A 14,576-nucleotide genomic window follows, 5' to 3' on the forward strand; every position below is an offset into this window, starting at 1 on the left:
TAACAGCACAATTCTATGTAAGTCTACTCAGAAATAAGGCCCATTAAATTCCCTGCGACTTGTTCCCAGGGGAATGCGTACAGGATTGCAGTCTAAGGCTGACACTTTTCTATTGCTGTTACAGGGCAAGGGTGTCAAACATAAGGTGTCAAACCACGGGCCAGGTGAGCATGTAGAAGTGCTTTCTCTGGTCCTTGGACTCTCCCAGCACCACCATCATCAGCTATTCTCACCAGCTGAACTGTGCTGGGGTGTCATTGCTAAAAGAGTGGCCCGCATGATAATTGGGCTCTCCCGTATCTTGAAAATATGATCAAGATTTGCATATTTTCTCTTCTGTCATTTGCAGCTAATGAGTTCCCAAGTGAGAAAAAAAATGTGTTTTTTTTCTGGTCATGACCTGCTTAATGACATCACTTCCGGCCCTCAGCAAACATCTTGAATGCTCTTCAGCCCACAGTATGAAACATGTTTGACACCCCTGCTATAGGGAGTGTGTGCATGTCTACTGCTGTGCCCAGCATTGCCTATAATTTTTTTAAATTTTAATTATAATTGATATGGTTGTTTTAAATGTCAAGAAGAAAAGAAGGTATATAAGGGGTTATGACAGTTTGTGAGATACAGAACAACCGTTAAATTATCATGTGGGAATGTACTCCCTTGGGTTGGTTCTGTCATTGTCTTCCATGCAAAAATACACGAATATGTTCTGTAAATGGAGATGGTCATGCATGAGAAATCTTAGTCAGGTCTTCTCGTTGACAGCCCAATCCTATTCATTACACACACTTCGCTGATGCAGCAGCAGTGCCAAAATGGTGACCACTCCATCCTATGGGAACGTGTGTTCCCATTGTTCCTAAGGGATCTCCTCTGACCTATGCCAGCTACATAACTGGCATGGATCTGCACGACCCAAGCAGCTGAATCAGGTCTGGGAAGGGGGGGATAGGATATTGGCACTGCTGATTCAGCACCTCCTCCTGGGCCTGATCTGCCCACCTCCATCCCGTCATCACCTCACCTTGTTTTGCTCCCTTCCATTCTCCCCCACCGCTCCTGCTGCCACCCCTCCCGCCTCTCTTGCTGACCTAACCAAATCCTTACCCCTTAGTGGGCCGGTTCCACCTTCAAGAATCAATACAGTGGTGATCCTGGGCTTTTTTGTGCCCAGGGTCACCCCTGTATATTCCGCCATACCCCTGACCCAGAAGTAATTGTAGTGACATTATCATGACACAGCAATCACTTCTGGAATCACACCAGGAGTTTATCCTCCCTGGGTGCAAATCTGCCGCTCTGGGGTGCGTTTTTGTCTCCTCCAAGGAGACGAAAGACACAGCCCAGAATTGCAGGCCAAAAGCTGTGAGCTGCGGTCACTCTGACCGTGATTCAGCACTGTTCTGGACCACCCCCCTCCTCTCCTCCTTTATAGGAAGAGAGAAGGGGGTGATCTAGAGTGGTAGCGCACCGGGAGTCAACTTCTGGTGCCCTGCCACTCTAGGCTGCCCCCATCTCTCCTCCTTTATGAAGGGGGGAGGCAATCCAGTATGGTGCTCTCACAGCCACAATTCTGGACGCCATCAATGGGCAGCAGGGGGCGAAGATGGTGGCACTGTCCCTGCAGGCGCTGCGCCCAGGGCATTTGCCTTGTTGCTCCCCCTAGGTACGCCACTGGATCAATATGGACTTGAGCCAGCTATTTAAGCTGGCAAAGGTCTGAGATGACCCATGGCAGCTGCTGAGGCTTACCCCAGGACAAGGGAACAAATGTTCCCTTACTATGAGGAGGCCTCAGTATACTGCCCCCCATGGGACACAGCTGTGTTGGCGCCACAGCATCACTGTATGGGGAGTTAGGATTGGGGTGTACAAACTTTGCATGTAATGCAGTTGACCCTCAAATTGAACCATCAAGTCTAGTATGGAAGGTTTTTATTTGGACTCAAGAAAGCTTTGCAAAGTCTCTGCTTTTCTTACACCTACTATATGTATTTTGTGTTCTTTTTTTAAAAAAAACTTGGGAAATCAGTGGGGACTTTCTATACAAATCTTGTGTTGTGTCAGTGTGCCATAGCCCTTACCCACAAAAATTGTAACATACTGCCACTTACCTGTCGTTCAGGCAACACATAAACACAATTTTATATGTGCTGGCATTTAGCAGAGTTTGATTCAATTATGCTAACTTGTACTCCTTAATTTTACTGCTTTACATTGTTCTTGTTGTAATTTGTTTTGTATTGTTGTGTCTTGGCTAGGATTGTTTGTAATTTGTTTTAAATGATGATTGGAAGCTGCTGTGGGACCACAGTCAAAAGTTGGGATTAAATTTTTTCCCCCCCAAAAAATATGAAACTGCTTTCACTCCTTCCCCATTTCCCTGCCTTACCTGCTCCAATGGGCCTTCAGTATCCATCTTTGTTTGGGCCTGATTTCTTGCTCTGACCTTGTTATATTTGTGACAGCTATAAAGCTGTTTGCACTGATGCAATGCATGTGCTGCCAACATAAATGGCCAATAGGATTGGACCAACAAAAAGAAAGAATAAAATAAGCAGGCTTGCAAAATGACTTGTTGTGGATCTTAGCAAAAATAAAGCAGGTGATTACCAGCAAACTTAAAAGGAAGATAATTCCCTAAAACATCTAAATCTCACTGTACTCTAACTGTACTTACTCTGGTATTAGCTTGAGGAGTCCATTATACAGCCTCTCTGATCCCCAGGGAGGCAGCTGAAAACATGGCCATACACAGGTGCTTTCTTGAAGAGTTTTAAATCAGAACTCACAGAAATACAGTTGTGTCTCGGTATCTGCAGGGTACTCATTGAGGGGTACCCCCAAAGATACTGAGACACGTGGATAATGAAATCCATTGGTTGTGACACACAGGGCCTCTGAAAGTGATTGGAACCTCATTGTGGTCACATGTGGAGCCTTTCTGAGACCTGCAGAGACCACGGAAGGGCTTTCCAGAGGTGTTTAAAGGGTACTTCCAGTTTTCACCAAAAACCAGAAGTGCTTTTTAAACACCGCCGTGGACCTCAGAAATCCACCAGAGGCTGTGTGCGACCTCTGCAGATCTCAGAAAGGCTCTGGACACCACCGGACAGCATCTCTGATGGTGTTTGGGAGCTCAAGTCCAGCCTCCACCTTGGGTTAGGAGCCTGCTGGTTCCTGCAAGTTCCAAATCCATGGATGAAGAGGCTCAGTCTGTATACTTGAGCTTTATCTTAAGAAATCTTGGTTCGATATTGTCATTGTCTTATCCTACTGGATGGTTTATGACAACCTGGGCATCCCTACTACCCTTTGATCTGGTCAGGTCAGCCTGGATTCTCAATCAGCTCATGCTTGCTAATTCCAGCAAGGTAAAAGCTAGGAGCTATTGCTCTCAATGGACCTAGAAGACACAGAATACACAAACTGCTTGAGTACTTTTGCAATGATGCTGATTTCAAAGTGTCTCAAGAAAGCCTCTTTCCTATTGAACCTTACAGTAAGGCTTTACTTAACTAACACAGAGAGGAAATGAAAGGATCAATGGTTGCTGAATCATCACACAAAGGTTGCACCCTCAGAGGGCCTTCTGGTAAGGGCTGAACTTCAGAAGCAGTTTGAAGCCCTGATACAACTTTGGGGACAGCTGGTGACAGTTGAAAGGCACAGTTGGTCTGAAAAAAAACTTCAGCTAAACATAAGAGAACTGTGATAGACTTTGCAGAGTGAGCCACATGCTAGATTCTGGAACTGACAGCACAATCCCATGCATCCCATGCACAATCCCATGAATAAATATATTCAGAAGTAAATCCAGTTTCTAAAGGTTTTTTCTTTATAGTGCATTCCAATATTATACCTTCAAGACCCTGTGTACAATGTTAGTTTGCCAGATCAGGAACTCTTGTACATTGAACTTGGTTACATATTCCAGGGCTTACATATAGCAGCAATTTAGCATGATACTAGAGTTCACGTTCAGTTCATCTGGGCACCGGCCAGGCTCATTGGCCTTCAGCTTCACCCTGGATGAACTGAAGACTGAAACAAACATGATGTGGTAGATACATGATTGGATCGCAGAGGTCTGTTTCATTTTCAATGAGTCCCCCCAGCCCCTAATTTTGATAGGAGCAATGGCCTGGAGAGAGGGGGGCATTTGAACGCTGTTCACCCATGCCATTGTCTAACCACCAATCAACGCTTTCCCCTACCCCTATGCTATTGACCCCCGCAGTGAAAAATGTTCAGAGATCAGTATCATGTTTGTATTGGGGCCTAATAGTACCTTCAAGGGGCAATAAGGTCAGAAAAACAACATGGGGGAAAGGGTTAAGCACCCCTGTCAGTGCTACTGTTTTATGCCTTTTCTACACCAGTGAACGAGCTACTTGCCCCATACTATGGCCTTATGTACAATCTCCGACATCAGAGAGTGTTATTGACTGTGTTCTAAGACAACCTCTTGGATTTAGTTCCCATTGAAGTAGTGTCTGGGCTATACCACTTCATATTGCACTGAAGAGGGGGGTTCCTTTAACTGTTTAATGTTTTTTAAAAGTTGAGAGCTCCAGCCACAGATCTCTCCCATTATGCCTGTTTTGCCTGGAGCAGTGATTTTCAATTTTTTTCATTTCATGGCACACTGACAAGGTACTAAAGTTGTCAAGGCACACCATTGGTTTTTTGAAAATTGGCAAGGCACACTGCACTGCTGGTGGGGGGCTCACATCCCCCAATGGCCTTATTAATAAAATGAGTCTCTCTCCTCTCCCAAACTCCTGTGGCACACCTGTGAACCATTTGCGGCACACCATTGTGCCACGGCACAGTGGTTGAAAATCGTTGGCCTAGAGATTCTCCCCCAAGGTGGCCTGTACCACATACTGCAAACAGGGGTTCATAAAGTTGAATATTCATCCAAGGAAAGCATTTCCTCCACATACATATTTAGCATGTTGAGAAGAAGGCTGGGCCACAACCCTTCTCTTGGATATGGCAGATACCTCTATAGAGGAGTTTTTCTGTTCATGTGGAGGAGCAAACCGTGTGCTGTGCTGTGCTTCCTCCTCTCCAATGTCTTCAGACAATGGTGAGTTGCAGTTCATTCTTCACAAGCAAGGGTTAAAATGTCTTCAACATTTCCCTCTGCTTACCCTTCTTGTTCCAAGAAAGACTCTGACATCTGACATCCAAATGGATACCCTGCACTGAAGTCCCACACTGTGGAAAAACAACAAGCCTTTTGTTTGTTAGTTAATTGTTCATTTGAATTTCAAACAAGAAAGTTGCCAAGTGATCTGCCTTGGCAGATTCCTCAGCAAATTCAGCAGGAGTCTTTCCCAAATCCCCAGCCTGCAATAAAGGCTTCTGTGTGGACACAAAGATGCCTGTCCTATTTAGGATTAAGGAATTTATTAACTTGCACTAGTTTTGTGACCTCCATATGTATGCCGCAAAGACTCACTTCCTTCCCAGACTCTGTGAATGCTGTTTTGGACTCTAAAATGGGTTCTGGATCACATTCTAGAAGTTCAGCTGGGCCCGGATGTAAGATCTGATTTTGCCAGATTAATCCCAGTGTAGATCGGGAGCCGGAGTCCCTGAGGCAGTTCATGGCTGAACACAGTCACGTTCTGGCAACTCCTGCGACGCCCTGGAACCAACCGTATTGGCCTCTGCCTTTCCATTGGACCATTTCAGCGACGTGGAGAGGGGGGATTTGCTGCATGGGTAACAGCCTATCCTCCATACCTACTTTACCCAGGCTTCGCGTACTGGAGAGGACACTGTTTCAGAGCCACCATTCAGAGCGCGATACCATAGTCTTCCGAGACTAAAGGATGCCAACAGATCACCCAGCAAAGCAGCAGATACTCTAATCCAGACATTCTTTGCAACAAGATCAGATGTACCTGTGGGTGCTCCTCCATCTATGAGGGTTTGGTGATTCTCTCAGTGCCTCATGAGGAAGCTCTGTGCTTTGAGATAGGTGTAGATACAGAGATGGCCACAATGTACTGAAGTTAATGGGGAAAAAATGCTCACACATAAGTTCTGCTTGTGAAACTGTGCCTACACTGTTTGGGGGCAATATGTTGATATGTCCAAGCTGTTCGTGTGTGTGCAGAACAGGCTCTTTAATGCTATTAATAGGAAAAAGCCTGAGAGCGCAATCCTTAGTTGCTGCTCCACTGGTACAGCAGCCATTGTGCTGGCCGAGGGTTTGCAAACATGCTGTAAATCACATTTGCAGCACCCTGCGAGTAAGCAGTGCTTAGGGAGGTATGCACCATCCTACCGGTGCTGCATCCAAACATACTGCCTGATGGAGAAAGTAAGTTTGTGCTGTGGGGTGGCAGGAGGGTGGAACAAGAGGTGGGGAGGGGGTGTTTCTGGGCAGGGGGAGAGCAGAATGGGAGGGAGGATCAGGCTTGGGAGGGGGTGGGATTGGCAGAGTGGGCCTCCACCATGTCCTATCTTCCCTCCTGGGCCTGGCAGCCTTACACGGGGCTGCTCAGATTTGCACCTGTTATTTAGCAGGTGTAGATCCAAGTAGCCCCATAGTGCAGGTTGAGGCGTTACTTAGGGTAAGGATAAAATTATCCCCTTACCTAAGGAGACCTCCAGCCTGCTCCTCAGCTGCACTGGATACAGCAGAGACCATGTGGCCCAGCTAAGCCAGTGCAGCTTAGGACTGGGCTGTGAATTCCCAGTTCTCCTCCAAAATACCCACTATTATCAATCTGACAGCCTAACCCTCTGTCTCATAATTGTCCACGATGCAGCCGTGCTGACACTGTGTGTGCTGCATCCAATGCATGGGCAACCAGAAAGCCAATCAGAAGTAAATATTTTCAATTTCTGGCCACCTATGAGTCTCCTCAGAACCACTCCAGCTATTTAGCCACCTATTTAGCTGGTGTTAAGTCCAAGGAGAGAAGGGGGGCCTGGTGGCCCAGGAAAAGAGGGGATAGGATCCTGGTGCAAGTTGCTGCCACCAGAATCTCCAATATCTGGAGATGTGAATTAATTCATTTCTAAAACTCAGCAGAAATGTAGGCTGTGGATGAATTGCTAAGAGGTGTTGGGGGGGGGGGTCCTTCATAGCTCAATTGCTTAACTTCTCGGAAAGAAATGTTGCTGTTTGTAAAACCAGTAGATTTTGTGGTATTTGAAAGATTAAGCACATTTATTTTGTGGTTTATTGATTTTGCTGCAACTTCCTAACGCAGCTATCAATGCCCTGGATGTTATCACAGTGGGGAAAAAAATTATAGTTGCCCTGTTAGATTTCTGGAAGCACCATGAACAAACCATAATGATTGTAATGCACAATATCACAGGATGTGTTTGCATCGTTTCCTTTTCTAGGACAGTCTTTTTCATATAACAGTACAAGAAAGTATATGTAACCAAAGTGTGGCATCAGAATCATCACCTTATCTAGGAATTCCACCAGCCTGTTGATTGCCTGTTCCAGAGTTTGCAGCACATGTAAAGTTGCCCCTTGTACCCTTCTTTCTGGTCTGATTGTCATGTTCACATTATATAACTCTGTATAAGAAACTGCCTCATATTGAGTAACCCCATTGGACCAACTAGCTTGGCACTGACTATATTGACAGTTTCAGACAGGGATCATTCCCACTTCTGGTGATGCTGGGATTTTCTGCATGCATGCAAAGCCTGTACTTTGCCAATGAGCTACTAACTCATTCCCTTTTCCATCCCTTTTTCTTCCCTTCAGCCCTGCTTGAAACCTTCCACTTCCATAAAGCAGTTGGCTCAGCTTCTCATCCTTTTTCCTAATTGAAATGAAGTTGCATCCCTGGTTAACTTTGCCTTTCTAGCTTTCCACCTGTTATCCTTCACCATCATCTAAATTTACGGACTGATCCTGACCAAGTGGTGCACTGGCAGAATGCTTGTGCTGCTGGTGTGCCTGACCTTCATGCTGTTGCAAAAGCATATAAAGTGCTTTGAGACAGCATTCGTGGCTGGCACACCAGCAGAGCAGCCAGAGACTTCCTGCATTTGCCAGTGGAGAGAAGGGTGCCAGCTGGAGGAGGCAAATCCAATGTAGGGATGGGAGGAGGATGGGATGGGGTGGAGTGGTTGCGGAGGGAGGTCATGGAGGCGGGCTGGGTGGATCAGGCCTAGGAGGGGGTGGGATTGGTGGCATGGTCATGTGCCACATCATCTCTCCTTCCTTGGCCAAATTTGCTGATATGGATCAACTTGGACTTGCACCAGCGATATCACTGGCCGCAGGACTGAGTTGACCCATTGTGGCTGCAGGAGTTTACCCTAGGGCAAGGGGACAAATGTTTCCTTGTCCTGAAGAGACCTCCAGCAACCAAAATTGCCCTGCGGGATACAACATCGCCCATGCTGGTACAGCTGCATCGCCATGCAGGAATTTAGTTAGGATTGGGCTGCCCAACTGTAAGCACAACAGTGCAGAGATCTAGTTTTAGCCTATGCTATGCTGTAAAGTATCCCTGATAGTATTATATAGATATATAACTCTCTCTCTCTCTCTCTCTCTCTCTCTCTCTCTCTCTCATTTTTAAATGGTAAAAATAGCAGCAAATTGTCGTTAGCATTCCATTTTTAGTTTTAATGTTTTCCGGTTGATTTCCTTTTTTTTGCTATATTTTGAAGGTATTGTTCTAACAGCCTATACATGTTTACTATTTTGCTCACTACCAGAGAAGTGTGTTTAGGATTGCAGCCTTATTCACCTCGAAAAACCTCTTGCCGAGCTGGAACACAAATGCATTAAATAGAAATTCCCAGAATTCAACACTGAGGACCTGACAACATTCATACAAAGTTTCCTGAAGCTGTGGGACAATTGGAAAGAAAATTAAATGATGGGTTATCAATGAGATCAACAAAGCCATGGATGAATCTTACTGTTTGTTTAGTCATGAACAAACTTAGTTACATGTTATAATTTCATGATATGAGCAACTGTGTATGCACGGATTTTTCCTAGTTCTCCAGATGTTTCATATGTCTCCAGCAAAAGACAAACCCAAGGGACAGAGTTGTGCAATGCTGGCTAGCAGCTAACTCTGTTTTTTTTTGTTCAGGCACATTGCATAAACCATAAGTATGTAACCTTTCAGTCCACTTTCTGAGAGTAAAATCTCAGAACTGATGAAGCTCCAATGCCTCTTTCTCTTTCTTTGAGAAACGTGGCATGTTTCGAAGAGAGAAGGCTCTGGCACCCTGTAGGCAATTTAGCAACAGTGCAAGAAAGCTCCTTTCCTAGAAAAAAATAGCATGCTTTTGCTTCAGCAATGCAGAGATGTTTGGAAGCGGGTGAGACTAAGTGAGCCAAAGTTTTGCAGTGCAGTGGGCTAATCTTTACCATCCAGAGGACACAGATCCCTGATGGTGATGTTGGTCTGGCTCCCTCCCCCAACACTAACAAGAAACTCTGCCTGATAAGAGGAGTGATACAAGTAAGTTCTCTCTTGATTTTCTATCTCTGTAGGCTACCTCTGGAGAGAAAATGATTTAACCTGTGGAAGAATGTGGTAGCAAGAAAATGGAGTTAAGATGCAAATCTAGATCTGGGAGTTGCCTTAAATGCAGAAATGTTTGCAACCGCCCCGGTACAAAAGAACTGGTGTTGACAGAGTTAGGACAGGAAAGCAGGCAATGAGATACTATGGACTTTGAAAAATAAAACACACTTGCAAGTTGTTCATGTGAAATCTCTTAGCAGCTCTGTGTCCGTGTCCATTGCAACAGTTTGCTTGTTATGTCAGGGTTCCTGTTCTTACACTACTTGATATTGGCAGATATACAAAAGAGCAAAAGGATATATATTTTTTTTAATGGGCTGCGTTCTGTTGGGGTAACAATAAAGGGATCTTGCAACTTTATGGGCTATCAAGCTACCTACCTCTATTAGTCATGACAGTTAAATGAAGTGTCTGTGTTTTCAGAGACTGTCAGCCTAAATACTAGATGTGTGTGGGGGTAGGGGTGGAGAATGAGTTTTGCGGAGTAGTGGAGATGAGTGTGAATTTCCCTGAAGCATGTCTCGGGCTACTCCTACAAAAAGATGCCAGAGGGAATGAACTCAGTTTGATTTGGCAAGGCTCTTCCTAAATTGTTGCTGCTCATTTACATAGAACGGGGTGTACAAACCACAGCTGGTGAGCCACAGGCAGCTCTTTCAAATATGTGCAGATCTTGGAAATATTGTTGACCGAGCTTGTTTTTGCATCACAATTAATATAAAAAGTAAATAAGAAATTCTCAAGCTTTATAATTATTTACTGGGTATAAACTGAGAGTCCACTGGATTAAAACATAAGTTTAATGTTCATGGTTAGTAAATATATTTAAGAACTTAAATGCTTCTTGAATATTGCAGCTCTTAAACATCTGTCATGCAACTCTCAATCACCGGAAATTAATGTATGTCTGTAGGTTTTCATGGCCAGCAATAATCCAACAATTTAGCATATCCAGGTGGGAAGATCAAGGATTAAAATCCATGTTGTTAAGCCATTTGTGCCCAATGTTGCATATACACAACAGAGATCAAATGTATATACCTGTGAACTGGGGAGAAATGGGTTAAAAAGGTCCAAAAAGGTCCGATGTTTCATTCTGTAATTTTTCCAGAACTTCATCAGGGAACGGGCCTCGATAGGACTGGAAACTAATCATATGTGGCTCTTGTTTGGCCACCCCTAATATAGTACTTTATCTGCAAAGGGATTGACAACCTGCAACTTTTTCGTTCTTGCAATAACACTGCAATAGAATCCCTTTTATACCCATTCTAGTGATGGGCAGCCCAATCCTGAACCTGGTAGCGCACAGGGCTCCAGTGGTGCCAAAACAGCGACAGCCAGATCCTATGGGCGCCATGACTACCACTGGGAATTTCTTGAGGGAAGAAAGCGTTCATTCTCTTCTTCCAGGCAGCCAGCAGCAATGGGTCTCTTTCGCTCTGTGCCTGCGTTTGAGCGAGTGCAGGGTTGAGAAGACCCATTGTGGGCCACCTGGCTCACGGGGTGGGGTGTTTCAGGATGCAGTGGCAGATGCTGCCACAGTCTCCACTCCCTCATGGGCCCAATCCTCCCCTTCCTTTGTTCTGTTTCCACCTTATTTAGCCCACTCCTCACCTCCTCCCCAACCCTGAAAATACCTCCAGCCAGTGCTCCAGGAGCACTGTCCATCCATCCTCTTGGCACTGAGGCACAGTGTCTACTGGCACTGGCGCAGCACTTGCGCTCCCTCCTCCCCCAGTGCCATGAATGTACTTTATGGCACATTCGTGACTCTGGAGCCAGCGGTACCCAGCTCAGGATTGGGCTCTAAGAACCCTAGGCTGGTTCAACCCTTTGATTTCTCTGTTTATTCTTGATTAGTGGGCCTGGGCCTACCATTAGGCAGGGGTCTCAATCAGCAGATTTGAGAGTACCAATAAAGCTCAACGAATGGTCAATTAACGAATTAAATGATTATATTTATTAGGCCTACCATTAGGCAGGGGTCTCAATCAGCAGATTTGAGAGTACCAATAAAGCTCAACGAATGGTCAATTAACGAATTAAATGATTATATTTATGCCACTGGAGATAGACTCCAGATAGATAGCCAAAAGCAGATAATATGTTGGGGCGCTCTGTTGATTACTGTACACTTAAGAACATAGGATGAGGCCTGCTGGGGTAAACCAAATGTTTATTTCATCCAACATCTCATGATTAGCTGGTGACTAACCAACTGCCTCCAAAAAAGCCCTAAAGCAGAACATGAAATAAATAGTCCTCCTATTGTTTACTCCCCTTCTCAGTAATTTATATTCAGAGGTATTCTACTACTGCATCTGAGGGTCCATTTGTCTGCCATGGGTAACATCTGTTGATAGTCATATCTTTCATGAATCTGACTAACTCTCCTTTAAAGCCATCTAAATGAGTGATCATTGCCAAAGTTCAATTCCACAAGTTAAATATCTGTTCTATTTCCTGCTATATGTGAAGAAGATTTCTGTGAAATTTTGAATCTTGCCAATGTTTATTACTAGCAGACTAATGGAGCAATCCTGATGGGCCGTTGCAAGCCATAAGGCACATTTGCGCCTTCTCGTGAATCAGCTAGGCCGGTGCACGGAGTCACACTGGCTTGAGAAGGCTCTGGGTGGGGGTGGGGGAGGTGGTAGGGAGGTGTTCCAGGGCAGGGGAAGGGTGGGTGGTGGGTGGCCCTGGGACGGGTGGGTGGGGAGCAGGAGACAGGGCTGGAACCTGGCAATTATTAGGATCCCAGTCCTGTTCCCCGAGCAGTGCAGAGTGGCTTCAAGCTGCTCCACTCTCCTCAGACTTGTTCCAACTCAGGAGGTGGTGCAAGTCTGAGGAGACCCATTGGGCCAGGGTGGCTTACCTGTGGCTGAGCCAATTTGGGCACCTATCCTGCGCTGGATACAGCACAAGCCTCCTGGCTTGCCTGTTCCAGTGCAAGATAGGATTGCGCCCTATGTTGCATTTCTGACCACTGGGACCCATACGATAACAACTGGCTATGAAACCATTTAATAATGGAGAGGAAAAAAATGCCTGTGTAACACATTTGGGAAGAAATAATGGAGACCCTTTCTCAAAATATTTTTGGCTGCAATCCTTGCCTCACTTACTTGGGAGTAAGCCTCATTAAACACACCTATGCATGCCTTCTGAGTAGACATGCATAGGCTGAGGTCTGAGAACCTGGCAGGTTAATCAGTGCAGAAGATAAGGGAACCCAAAGAACATTTGTTCTACATTGCAGCTGAAGTTTTTAAAAAGAAATTCTCAGCAGAATTAGAAAATTCTTTACTTGATTAAAATTCTCTGCATGCTTCTCAAATTTGATGTTGAAGTCATTAATCACTCATAAATCCAGGTACTGCTAGATATGGCTGTTTAGGGCATTAAATTGTGAAGTCAGGCCTTTTGGATTCCCATGGAAATTACAGAAGCAAAACTAGACTTTATTAGTAGAACACAGTGTTAATGCACACAAGGGCAGCCCACAGGGAAAAGGATAGTCAACACAAGTTCAAACTCCAGAGCTGAAGCACAGAATGGACACAGCATGCAATTGATTGTGGGAACTCACCTCTGTGGAATGTTGTAACTCAGAGGTGTCTGCAACAGAAGGTCTGTGGGCTGTATGCAGCCCCTGGAAGCTCTATATGCAGCCCCAGTGATAACTGGGCTCTCCCAGCACTGCCCTAACAGCAGTGCTGCTTTTGCTGAGGTTCTGGGAGGGAGAGAAGGAAAGAGGTCTCAGGAGGAAAGGAGCTCTACAGAGGAAGAGGCAGACCAAGAGGGCTGAGAGAGGGACACACTGTCAAGGTGCTGGGAGAGCCCAATTATCATGTCGGCTGCCCTTTCAGCAGGACTGCTTCTGCTGAGGTGTCACTTTGCAGACCACCTCTCAGGGGCAAAGTGATGCTGTGGCAGAAATGGTGCTGCTGGAAAGGTGGCCTGCGTGATAATTGGGCTCTCCCATATCTTGAAAATATGATCACGTTTTGCACATCTTCCCTTCTGCCATTTGCAGCTAATGAGCTTGTATATGAAAAGAAAGCGTTTATTTGGGACCATCATCTGCTTAATGATGTAACGTCCTTCTTAGTGATGTCACTTCTGGCTCTCAGCAGGCGCCATATGAATGCTATTTGGCCCACTATATGAAACCCCTGATCTAACTAGCAACTGTCAGTGAAATCCTAAGTATAATTGCTCAGGAATGAGTCCCAGGGCGCAAACCTAACAGCGCCCTAGGATGCTGCAAGTCCCTTGGGCTGGCCCAGGAGGGTTGCTAACGTGCCATAAAGCATGTTTGCGCCTCCTTGGGAGTCGACTGGGCCAGCACAGGAATGTGTGCCAGCCCATTAAGGCTGCATCCAGCCTCTGTGCCGTATTGGGAAGGGAGGGTTGCATCGGCCGAGCTCAGCCGACGCAGGGGTCTAGGAAGGGTGGGGAGGAGGCAGGGAGGAAGCAGGGCGGAGGTGCGAGGGGGGCATTCTGGGGCAGGGGAAGGACAGGTGGAGGGTGATCCCAGGGGTGGGAGGGCAGGAGGCTCACTCTGTTCTCCTTGGACTTGTGCCAACTCCTGAGGTGGTGCAAGTCCGAGGAGATGCATTGGGGCCATGGTGGCTTACCTGGGGGTAAGGGGAAGAGTTGCCTCTGGCTGAGCCACTTCTAGCCTCAGGGTGCAATCCTAACCAACTTTCCAGCACTGGCATAGCTGTGTCTGTGGGACATGTGATGCATCTTTCAGTTGGGGGGCAATCATGGAGGCCTCCTCAAGAAAAGGCAGTGTTTGTTTCCTTGCCTCGAAGCTGCATTGTCCTTATGTCAGAACTGGAAAATTGGTTTAGATGGCGCCCTCAGTCTTGTGCTGGATACAGCGCATACCTCCTGGCCTACCTGTTCCAGCACAAGGTAGGATTGCGCTGCCAGTGTGTTAAATAGCATTTGCTCCCTAATAAATGTGCCTAGAATGTCAGCCTTTAGTTGTGTGTATTCTGTATGTTCCTCCCCCGC

Source organism: Tiliqua scincoides, chromosome 7 (genome assembly GCF_035046505.1).
Source record: "Tiliqua scincoides isolate rTilSci1 chromosome 7, rTilSci1.hap2, whole genome shotgun sequence".
Taxonomy (NCBI): Eukaryota; Metazoa; Chordata; class Lepidosauria; order Squamata; family Scincidae; genus Tiliqua; species Tiliqua scincoides.